The sequence below is a fragment of the Humulus lupulus genome, chromosome 9, assembly GCF_963169125.1.
Source record: "Humulus lupulus chromosome 9, drHumLupu1.1, whole genome shotgun sequence".
Classification (NCBI taxonomy): domain Eukaryota; kingdom Viridiplantae; phylum Streptophyta; class Magnoliopsida; order Rosales; family Cannabaceae; genus Humulus; species Humulus lupulus.
In genome coordinates, this window is record NC_084801.1 from 60,322,748 (window position 1) to 60,333,696 (window position 10,949).

The following is a 10,949-nucleotide window of genomic DNA, read 5'->3' on the forward strand; positions in this document are numbered from 1 at the left end:
AAGGGATATTGACAGCATAAATACCTAAGTTCATGCTTTTGTTGCACTTAAATACCTAACTTTTTTTTTTACGGCATAAATACCTAACGTTTATTTTTTGTTGCAACCGTTACTTTTTTCCGTTCACAAGAAAATACCAAACTTTTTAATTAGGGATATTGGCGGCATTAATACTAAGTTTATGTAATTGTTGCACTTAAATAACCACTACTACAAAAACGGGTTTTCCCGAAAGTTTTTAACTGTCGCTATTGAGCAATGACGACAGTCGACTAACTGTCGTATTTGCCTATGCCGGCGTAGGGGTAGCTACGCCGACAGTTAAACACTGTCGACATTGCTGGAAGTGCCGACAGTTAATAATTGTCATCATTGCTGACTACGCCAACAATTAATAGGTGTCATCGTTGCTGGCAACGCCAACAATTAATAGGTATCACCGTTGCTGTCTACGTCGACAGTTAATAGGGCGTCGCCGTTGCTGGCTGCGCCGACAGTTAATAGGTGTCGCAATTGCTGGCTGCGCCAACAGTAAATAAGTGTCGCCGTTGCTGGCAACGCCGACAATTAATAGGTGTCGCCGTTGCTGGCAACACCGATAATTTTTAGGTGTCGCCATTGCTAGAAACAACGACAGTTATTAGGTGTCACCGTAACATTAAATTTATATATATAAATAATTTTTCGATATATGTTTTTTAAAACTTTTAATTATATTTTTAACAATTGAAGTTTGATATAAATTTTTAAAAAAAAATTACTCAATTAATTATTATTACCATAACTTGTAAAAAAAATTATACTTATCATAATAATAATTCATATACATAGGACATTTAGGCATACAATTGAAATGTAAATAATACATCAAATCCCCATGGGAATAAATAATTCTCAATAAAAATTCATTATAAAATTATAAATCCATAAACTTCAAAATATATAATACAACAAATTTCAACAAGACAACATAATTCTCTTCTCCAAATCACTACAAAAATTAATTGACATTTGGCTTCAGTTGTCTTGGCCTTAACACAATATACAGAACTCCCAACCCAACTAGAAAATCAGGAAATGTAGTCATATCAAACACCACATCCACTTTTCTCTCTCTTGTACAGTGAATTGGGTGGAGAAGGGCTACAATTGCATTTACTTAACTATAGAATCTGCATGCAAATAGCCCAACCAACCATAATAGTTAAATATAAATCTCCCTCTCTCTAGAGATTTCTGAAAGTTAAGTTTTATATTTACTTTATTCATGAACAATCACAACTACTGATAACTAACACTTTGGATGCCTCTTCCAAGGTATGTAACAGTCTTAAGGCATTCCCATAATGAAATTCTCCAGAAAAAGTGGAAATCTGAAATGAAAAGAAAAAACCACAATATCAAATTGGAAGTTGAAACATTTCCGACTAAATCAACTTCTCTTACAAAATTAGAATAGGAAAAGAATTCAAGGAAAAAGAACAAGTTCACTCACTCCTCTCCATAGGCTAACAACATAATTGTACTTGTTAACTAGCTCGCGCTCTTGAGAATGGGAATGTCAAATCTAACCCATGTTTGGTATGGGAGTTTGGTTTGGTGGGAATGTCAAATCTAACCCATGTTTGGTAAATTTATTTTTAATGGCTTGGAGGTTTGTGTTTCCAAGTGAGTCCCATTTTTTTAGCTTAATTTGAGGGTAATCTTAACCCCTTTAAACACTTGAGTTTCACATTCTCTTAAATCTAAACCCCCTCTAACTCTACTGTCCCAAACCCAAACCTCATACCAAACGCTAGCTCAGTTAAGTCTTCCAACAATATGTAAAATCGCAGAAAGGAAAAAAATACAGCTAATTCACATAATATGAAGAGGTGTATGTGCGAATCAAAGAGGTAAAAAGTGGAAGACTTGTCAACTTCACCAATTATATGCCCTAATAAAGTGAAACAAAAACATATTGAAATAACTTTCATGAGCAATTACACCATCTTTGTGCCCTGCTACTTGGAATTGAGTGCATAAAATTGACATAATTGAATAAGTCACATTATGGGACAAAAATGTCAGATGGTATTCAGTATAATATCACAAAAAAGATACATACACATGATACAAAACTGCATATACACATGCAAAATATTTTTTGCGGACAAAAATGCAAAGATATTCCACCAATAATCTAAATACCATTCCTGATTACAAGGTCCAGACAAAAATAGATAATTTTTTTTTTTTGATAACCGAGGGTATCAGGGGGCCCACCCCCACTAATCCCTCGAGGCCCTGGCGCCAAGTGGTAATTACCACTTGAGTAACCGGCGGAAGACAAAAATAGATAATATAACCCATCAACATATATGTAATTAGCTTATGGAAAACATAGGTGACCTAATGAAATAAAAAGCATTGAAAATGGTTCAGTTGCATCCAACACCCTCACCGCAAGAAAAGAAAAGACTGAAATTTATAAATGACATAGATGATTAAAATGCTTACCTAAGATCCAACAAAAGTGAACGTCCATTGCACTGGAGATGGCTTTCCCTGGTTGAGGTCTCTAACTGAGCAACAATAATCATGTCTAAAAGTTCCTTAGCCTGATAATGTTTGTCAACAAACAATGGCTCACCATGAATGAACCAAAAGACTAGAACCTCCAGTGTGGACCTGCTATGGGCATGTGTACCTGCATAGTCCAGAAACTGTACGAGTGTTACCACACTATGCAAAAAAGAAAACCTGAACTTCAAACATCTAAATTCATCTGTAATAATAATAAAAATACTAGAAATAGCAACCAGCCAACCATTGCATTACCAATCTCATATAACATGTATAAAAGAAGTTACCATATGAAACATCAAAATCAATCACTAAAAGCAACAAGTAAGAGATACACAGAAACATCAACAACACCACTTAATTACTTTGGATTCATTAACCCAATATAAGAAACCTCTTATAAAAACTGAATATTGAAAGAGACAATTTTATCATACACTTAGCAAGCAATATTCAAACAAGAAACTGAAATTTGTGTTATTCATTGAGAACCAATTTAAAAATACCAAGCAGTGAAGTCACCCTCAATGCATTGGTCATCATCTCCAAAACTCATTGAGATAAGGGGCTTTGCAACTGTAAGTGCAAATGTCTTATTAAAACAAATTATCTGCAAGTCATAAGTTAGAATTCTAAATAACATAGATCTAATAATCTAGTAAGTCATAATTCTAAATAGCATAGAACTAATCATCTAAATAGAATATAACTAGTCATTTTTTCATGCATATTTAAATAAATAGTAAGGTGCATATTTTTTTTCCTTCCATTTCCACTAATCATCTAGTTTTATATGCAACAACCATTCAATATTAAACTCACACTCCCACCCAATCCCAAGCAGAAAACAATAAATGGATTAATAAAATGTTTCCAAGTAAACAAAGCAATCATTAACAATTAGTATAACTGCTGGCTCGCACGCATTGTAGCCATCCGCACAAGGAATTAAGGAAATGACTATAAGCACAAGTATATAAAGAGTTAATAAATTGTATACCTCTTTTGCCAAGCGTTTCAGGTAGTTCTTATAATATATCAACTTATCATACAGAGAATTCCAATGTCCTTCCTTAGAGCCAAACCTTCATTCTGCTATTTGAGTTCCCTATAAATAAAAAAATGACGTAACAAGTGGGGTTTATTTTTGTATTTTCAATTTGAACAATAAGAAAATATCCCTATTACCTCATTTTCCTTTCTTTTTCTCAGCAAAATCTTATATACACATATTACTCTGTTTTATCTAAGACAAATCCAGACAAAGATTAAAGCATCGTTAGTTGAAGGAGACAACATATCACATTTTGGCTAGGTTTGACACCATTTGCATCAACCAAACTTGCCTATTTTTCAACCAAACGTTTATTAATACTAATCCAAAACCAATAATATCGATTAAGGAAGCCATAGATACGCAATCAAAACCAAACCTCAGGAAGCAAGCAGTCGGTAGCAGCAGCAAAAACCTCGGCGTCAGGAGGAAGCTAGCAGAGGTAACCCCGAGTAGAACCCCGAGTCCCTAAGTCCTGTCCCTCTGCAGCTGCGCCGATCGAGCCCCGCCAGACTTCTGCCAACGGCTCGGTGATAGATGAACTCCAAAAAAAAATGAGAGATGAGCCTTGGGTTTATGTGGCTGCTGCTGGTAGAATGAGATAGAGAAGAGAATTGGTAGGGTTTGTGAAATGGGCCTTGGCTTTCACGATTTTTTTTTCTTTTTTTATCTTTTTTTTTTAATAATGAATAAAGAGAGAATGGGAATGGGGAATAGAGGGAAAATAGGCAAAGGGAAAGTTTATGTTTCAGATTTTTCTTTTTATTTTAAACTTTTCTTATTTATTTAATTACAAAAAAAATCTAATTTTTAATTAACATAATTTCTTTTTTATTTAAATTAAAAGAATCTTGATATTTATTTTCCACAATAATATACCAATGGGGTGATCAAAATTTATTTTATTTTAATTCTCATAATTTAAAATATAAATCTTTAATTGTTTATAAATCTGATTTATCAAATTTAAAGATTTTTTATTTTTTATTTCTCAATAAATAATAATACAATTTAACAAAAGTAAAACTTTTTAAATTCAATCTATTCTCCACCTCTAAATTTTAATATAACTTATTAATCATTCCAAGAAATAATACATAATTTGAGACATAAATTCATCTATTACCTCATTATAAAATTAAATTTTAATTTTAATATAAAAATTATTATAAATACAAAAGTTAATAATATGAAAAATTTAGGAAAAAAATTGCTTTAAAAGTTTTTAATAAATATATATAATTTTCATAAATATATATTAAAAAAAATTAGTTTATTTTTAAAATAAAATTATTTATTAATTATATTTTTAGGTTTTTTTATTTGAATTTTGACGACATTTTATAATTGTCGGTATTTGACTTTTATTAACAGTCGGCATTGAGGTCAATAACGACAATTTTTAACCGTCGGCACTGGTCTTGAATTAACTGTCGACGTTGGGGTCAATAGCGACACATTTTAACTGTCGACATTGGTCTCGAATTAACTGTCGGCGTTGGGGTCAATAGCGACACATTTTAACTGTCAGCATTGATCTTAAATTAACTGTCGGCGTTGGGATCAATAGCGACACATTTTAACTGTCGGCATTGGTCTCGAATTAACTGTCGGCGTTGGGGTCAATAGCGACAGTAAAAAGCAACGGTGACAGTTATTAGCTATCGACGTTGGTCTCTATGCATACAGTTTTTAACTGTCGGCGTAGAGTCCCACTAAGCAATTATTGACTGTCGGGAAAGTCCAGTTTTGTAGTAGTGACCTAATTTTTAACATTTGTACCATAAATAATAAATATTTAAATAGTTTGATATTTGTCACTTAATGGGAAAAAGTAACGGTTGTAACAAAAATTAAATTTTAGGTATTAATGCCGTCAAAAAAATAAATTAGGCAACAAAATCATGAACTTAAGTATTTATGCCGCCAATATCCCTCGTTAAAATAATATTCAAATTATTTTTTTATTAAATTTCGATACTATTAATACTACAAGTTTTCATTATTTGAACTTGCTTCGTTATAACCTCATAGTGTCCACCAAGTAGGACTCATCAAACCAAACTAGGTAAGATCATTTTGATGATTGCCCAAATTTCTTGAATAGGAAATCAAATTTCTTGCATATCAATAATTCTTGAGTGGAAAATCATATGTTCGTGTGGTGATCATTAAGTTATTTATCATAATTTTGCTAAATTATTTTAAGTACGCTAATAATTTTCATTAGTTTATATTGACATTTTTTTATAATGATAAAAATTTGAGGGAGGTATATGCTTGAGCTGACTTTGGTCATGATACATCTTTTTCATTTTTTTTTTAAAGATGTCGGCAATCATCTTTAATATATTGTACCAAAAATATCCTATCGATTACCTTTGTGTGTATATGTGTGAATATATATAGCCAACATGATTATAATTAGGGAATTTACTTATTTGATACCCTCTGTTTTCAATAATGCTCATATGGTACCTTGTATTTTAAAATTATACATATTTGATACCCTAGACTCAGATTTGATAGATAAAATTTTGTCAATATGATCAAACTGTCATCAATTATATGTAATTAAGTAATTAAATTTAAATTTGGAACTTACATAATTGACAGCAGTTTGATTAAATTGGTAAAATTTCATTAATTAAATTTGAGTTTAAGGTACCAAATATGTACGATTTTAAAACACAGAGTATCATATGAGCATTATTGATAACAGAAAGTACCAAAATGATACTTTGCAAAAACACAGGGTACCAAATGGTTACCTACCCTTATAATTATAATAAGAGAGGTTGCTGATGAAAACATTAAACATGAGAGAATAATTTATGTTGTTTATATATCTCTTTTATATAGAAAGTGTGTTAGATAATAAAAATTCTTAGTTTTAACGGTTTGTTTTGTTAACTTTAATAGAATATTCTAAATATTTAATGGAATATAATTTTAAAATTAACTAAATATAAGTATTTATTAACTATATTAATATAATTTTATGTATTATAAAATATTATTATTATTTTAATATTTAATATAAGACTACATATATAATAATTATATTAATATAAATTCAAAATCAAATGTTATAAAATATCATTATTATAATAATAATATAATACAATACTAGATATTTAATCATTATTGTACGCCCTGGTTTTCCAACGGGCTGATTAGCAAGCCGAGCTGCTGACTAATCGTAGTTATCTCATGAACTCCCCTGAAACCGGAGCTTCTGTCATTAGCTCGAGGAATCCTCAAGGACTCACCAAGACTCGCCAAGACTGGAGCAAGGAATCGGAAGGCCGAAGGTCGGGTCAAATGCGCAGCTCGTGGTACGAGCTAGATATGGAGGCTATGACCCCTTGTAAAGTCAACACACGCAAGATAAACGTGCATATATCTGACATCACGTGTCCAATATCTCCCTGACTTCTCGGACACGCAGCAGGAACGTGCGTGTTCAGACAGCCACGGCTGGGTTGGGCCGTGCGGCCCATTATCTCCTTACATATCGATTTGACCACACTTATGTGTCAGGTTTAGGAATTAATCATGAATGTAACAGAGTTGATATGACAAATAAGAAGGTCACGGGATGACCTCCTTACCAACTTCCAGGTGCCTTCTCCGATAAATATGGAGACCCTGGGAGTTGATAAGGGTTGGAAAAATAATCCCTTGTAAGAAATACTTTGTAACCAAATACTCAGTATAGATCAATAATATTGACTAGTGGAGTAGAAGGATTTTAACCTTCGAACCACTTAAAAACCGTGTCTTGAGTCACCCCCTGCGTCCCCTAAGATCATACATCTATTTTGGTTCACATTTAGCACTAATCATTTTCTCTCATTCTCTTAATTACCTGTTAGCGAAGAACCGCGTCAACAATTATATTAATAAAATTTTAAATTTTATAAAATATTATTGTGATAATAATATATAATACTAATTTTACTAATTATATTAATATGAATTTAAATATTATAATAATATTGTTGATCTATGAAATTGGCCAACGGTCGTATGTACAGTATACGACACATTTTGAACGAAATAAAAATAATATACGTTAGAGTAGAAATATTTTAAATAAACACACAAAAAATTTATAGTGGTTTAGCCCTATTCTAATTAATAGTAATAACCTAATCCACTTAGTATTGGGTATTGAATATCTCAATAGAAAATTACACGGATGAACCGAAGTATCACTCCTTACTAATTTGCCCAAAATTATTCTCCAGAAAATATCTCTCTCAAACTCCTTCCAGAAAGATCAAAAAAGAAGAAGAAGTCCTTGTTATGAAGCCCTGGGTCCTTTATTTATAGTACCCAGGGGCTGTTACATGATCAGTAATACTGGGATTGTTGTTTGGTACACGATTATTGGGTAGTGGAGATACGTGTCCACCTCTCCATGATTATGAGATCGTGGGTCTTCTCATTGTTTCTCTAGATCGTGGTTGACGATGAACGATTGAAACATTCAGGAAAATGTTAAGTCTTGGTTGGTCTATGAGACTTAGATGTTAGGCTCGATGACCCTTTATAGCTTGGGTGCTAGGCCTGATGATCTTCTGGGTGCTAGGCCTGATGACGTTTTGGGTGCTAGGCCTGTTGACTTCAGCTTGAACAACGTGAACTTTATCCAACAAAGTGTATTTGGAAGTTCAGGCTGACCACCCTATAAAGAATAGGGTGGACCGACCACCCATGTGGCTCTTGAGCAGGTCAGGATGACCACCCCTAGGGTTTGGGGTCAGGCCGACCACCCCTAGGGGTTAGAGCCAGGTCGACCACCTACGGGGTTTTAGCCTGATCGACTTCTCTATAGGTCCTAGGCCTATCTTTTTTGCTCATCGGTCTTTTTTCAATACTTCGTCGTTTTTCCCCGATTTGTGATGCCACGTGCTGCTTTCTCATTCGCCACATCATCCCTGGATTTTTGAGGTATAACATTTGCCCACCCAAGTTTATTGTAATGTGTTCAACATTATGGTAAACTTAATCTGGCCCAAGAAACATATCGTAGCAGTACTCTAACAGCAATGTCCTTCGGGACATTACTAAGTACTTTTATCAACTATCGATTTCAAGGATAATAGTAATTCCTAAAAATGATTATATTTTTCAAGGAAAATTAATTTCCTAAAAATCTATTATATTTTTCAAGGAGTTTTGAAGTCCTAAAAATATAATATATTTTTCAAGTAGTTTATTTCCTAAAAATACAAAATATTTTTCTAGGAATTCGGTCAACGACACGGAGTCAAGTAAAATGATAGAAAATGAGATGAAATCAAGACGAAAAGATAAACGACACACAAGATTTATAGTGGTTCGGCCCCAATAAAATGGTAATGACCTACGTCCACTTAGTGTTATTATTGATATATAATCCAAGAACTGTGATCAATGAAGTAGGGTTCATGAGTTTCACCAGCTTTCAGATGAATACAATTATGGTGGATAAAAACACTTTACTTCTCTCTTAGAATTCTGAAGTTCAATAAAGTCCTCTCTCTTGAGCCCTTTGATTCTTATTTATGGGCTCAAGGAGTTCTACATGGGCCAATGGGCCTTAATTACATTTAATACAGGCATATCTAAATAATAATGGAAATTACAATTAATACGTAATTGTAAGATTACATAGAGAAGGAAATAAGTGAAAAAATGCGACCAGACTGGTCGCCCATAATTATGATGTGTGATGAGCCAATTCTCTTATGGTCGATGATCGAAGAGACCATACTTACTTAAACTGCCACGTGCATCCCACGTGTAGGCCAATCCTACCACGTCATCAGGTAGTCCGTTTTTAGGTAAACATTTGCCCCCCAAGTTTATTTTATTGCGACCAGCATAAAATAAACTTAACCGGCCAACCCTTCGTATGACCTGTCACATTTGTCAGTGCCTTTTCAAAAAAAATAGCTAATTATGGCTGTTGGAGTTTCCCAAAAGTGTTTTGCTGGTTAACACACTTCCCCACGTCTTGAAAATTTACTCCCATCATTACCTCTTTTACAGTGCCACAATCAGTATAAATAACTCGCCCCCTCATTTTTTACCTTTTACCACTTTTCTTTTCCTCAAGAACTCTGAAGAACAAAGCAAGAAAAACTCAAAAAAAATTTGGGCGATCCGTGGTGTGTCTGTCCAGCCATTTGAATCAACGCTCGTGACTTCACTTCAATATTCCATTCAAGTAAGTTTCTTGATCTTATTTTTCTCTGATATACCATGTAACACTCACATCTCTTGTTTACTGATATTCAGTGCTTTGAGTTTTTTAATGTTCTTGAGGAAAAACAATTTTTGGGTAATCGGTCTCGTAGATAGTAACATGGTAGGATCGGAGTTTAAATTCGAAAAAACACTAAATGAGGCTTAGGAATTGGCTTGAGAAGTAGGAATACTGATTTAGGGTGCAAAATCGAAGTAAAAATTTGATTTTTATGCATTCGGAAAAATCTGGGTTTTTCCCGCCTATTTTCGAAGTCGAAAAGTTTCCCTGAAAAAACTTTTCACTTCTACTTTTTAATCCGTTTTTCCAAACTGTTCGCATGTTTTTAGTGTTTACGTTAGAATGTTGCTGGTCATTTAAAAACTTATCTTTTATACAAGAGCAACATTATCCCAACGTTTCTGCTTCTTCTGTCTGTTGGCCGTTGATTCTCATATCCCCTATTCTATTCCCAAGTTTTCATGCACAATCCTTGGGGAGGTGAGAGGAGAATTGACGACGACTTGCTCGCATTACTGTTCGAGGATCAAGAATAACTATCGCTGCCTTTTTCAGAAGTCCCACTTTCTCAACGCAACCCAGCGACCAGACCTCAGACTAGTCAACTGAACATGGTTCGCGTGAAGTATACCGTTCGCAGAATGAAGAGAACAACCAATTCTCCTTCTAACCAGCCTGTCCCTTGCACCGAGGAGCCTTCTACCAATCCCCAGCCTGTAAATACTGTACCACCCGAAATCCAAACTAAAGCCCGACCTCGCGACGACCTTAGGACAGAGGTCGAATGGTACGTTGTGCCTCCTAGCATCGTCTCTGCTAGGATGGTAACTAACTATCTCAAGAAGTATGGTCTTCCTGGGAGCAAGTTTGGTGCTTTCATTGAGAGCAAGTTCGATTAGTGCTGCTGCAAACATCCAACTATGGTGACTACTCGATCCAGGCATGGCAACGAGACAGAACAACATGATGGGCAGGAGGCTCATCATACCGCCATCCCTGATGAACAAATTCCTGAAGTCCAGCAGCGGCCAGGAAAGCAGCCGGCGGGCCAAGACGATACTGGTAGTTCGG

The 10,949-nt window shown here is 34.3% G+C and overlaps 1 long non-coding RNA gene across 1 annotated transcript; it reads right to left on the minus strand.

Annotated features, from left to right (window-relative positions):
- Nucleotides 1-888: 888 nt before the first annotated feature.
- On the minus strand, nt 889-4,295 carry LOC133802525 (uncharacterized). The gene is made up of 4 exons (XR_009877376.1): nt 3,999-4,295; nt 3,566-3,673; nt 2,500-2,705; nt 889-1,373 (listed from the first exon to the last, which is right to left on the minus strand). It is a non-coding gene; the product is annotated as an uncharacterized LOC133802525 (long non-coding RNA).
- Between the last annotated feature and the right edge of the window lie 6,654 nt (nt 4,296-10,949).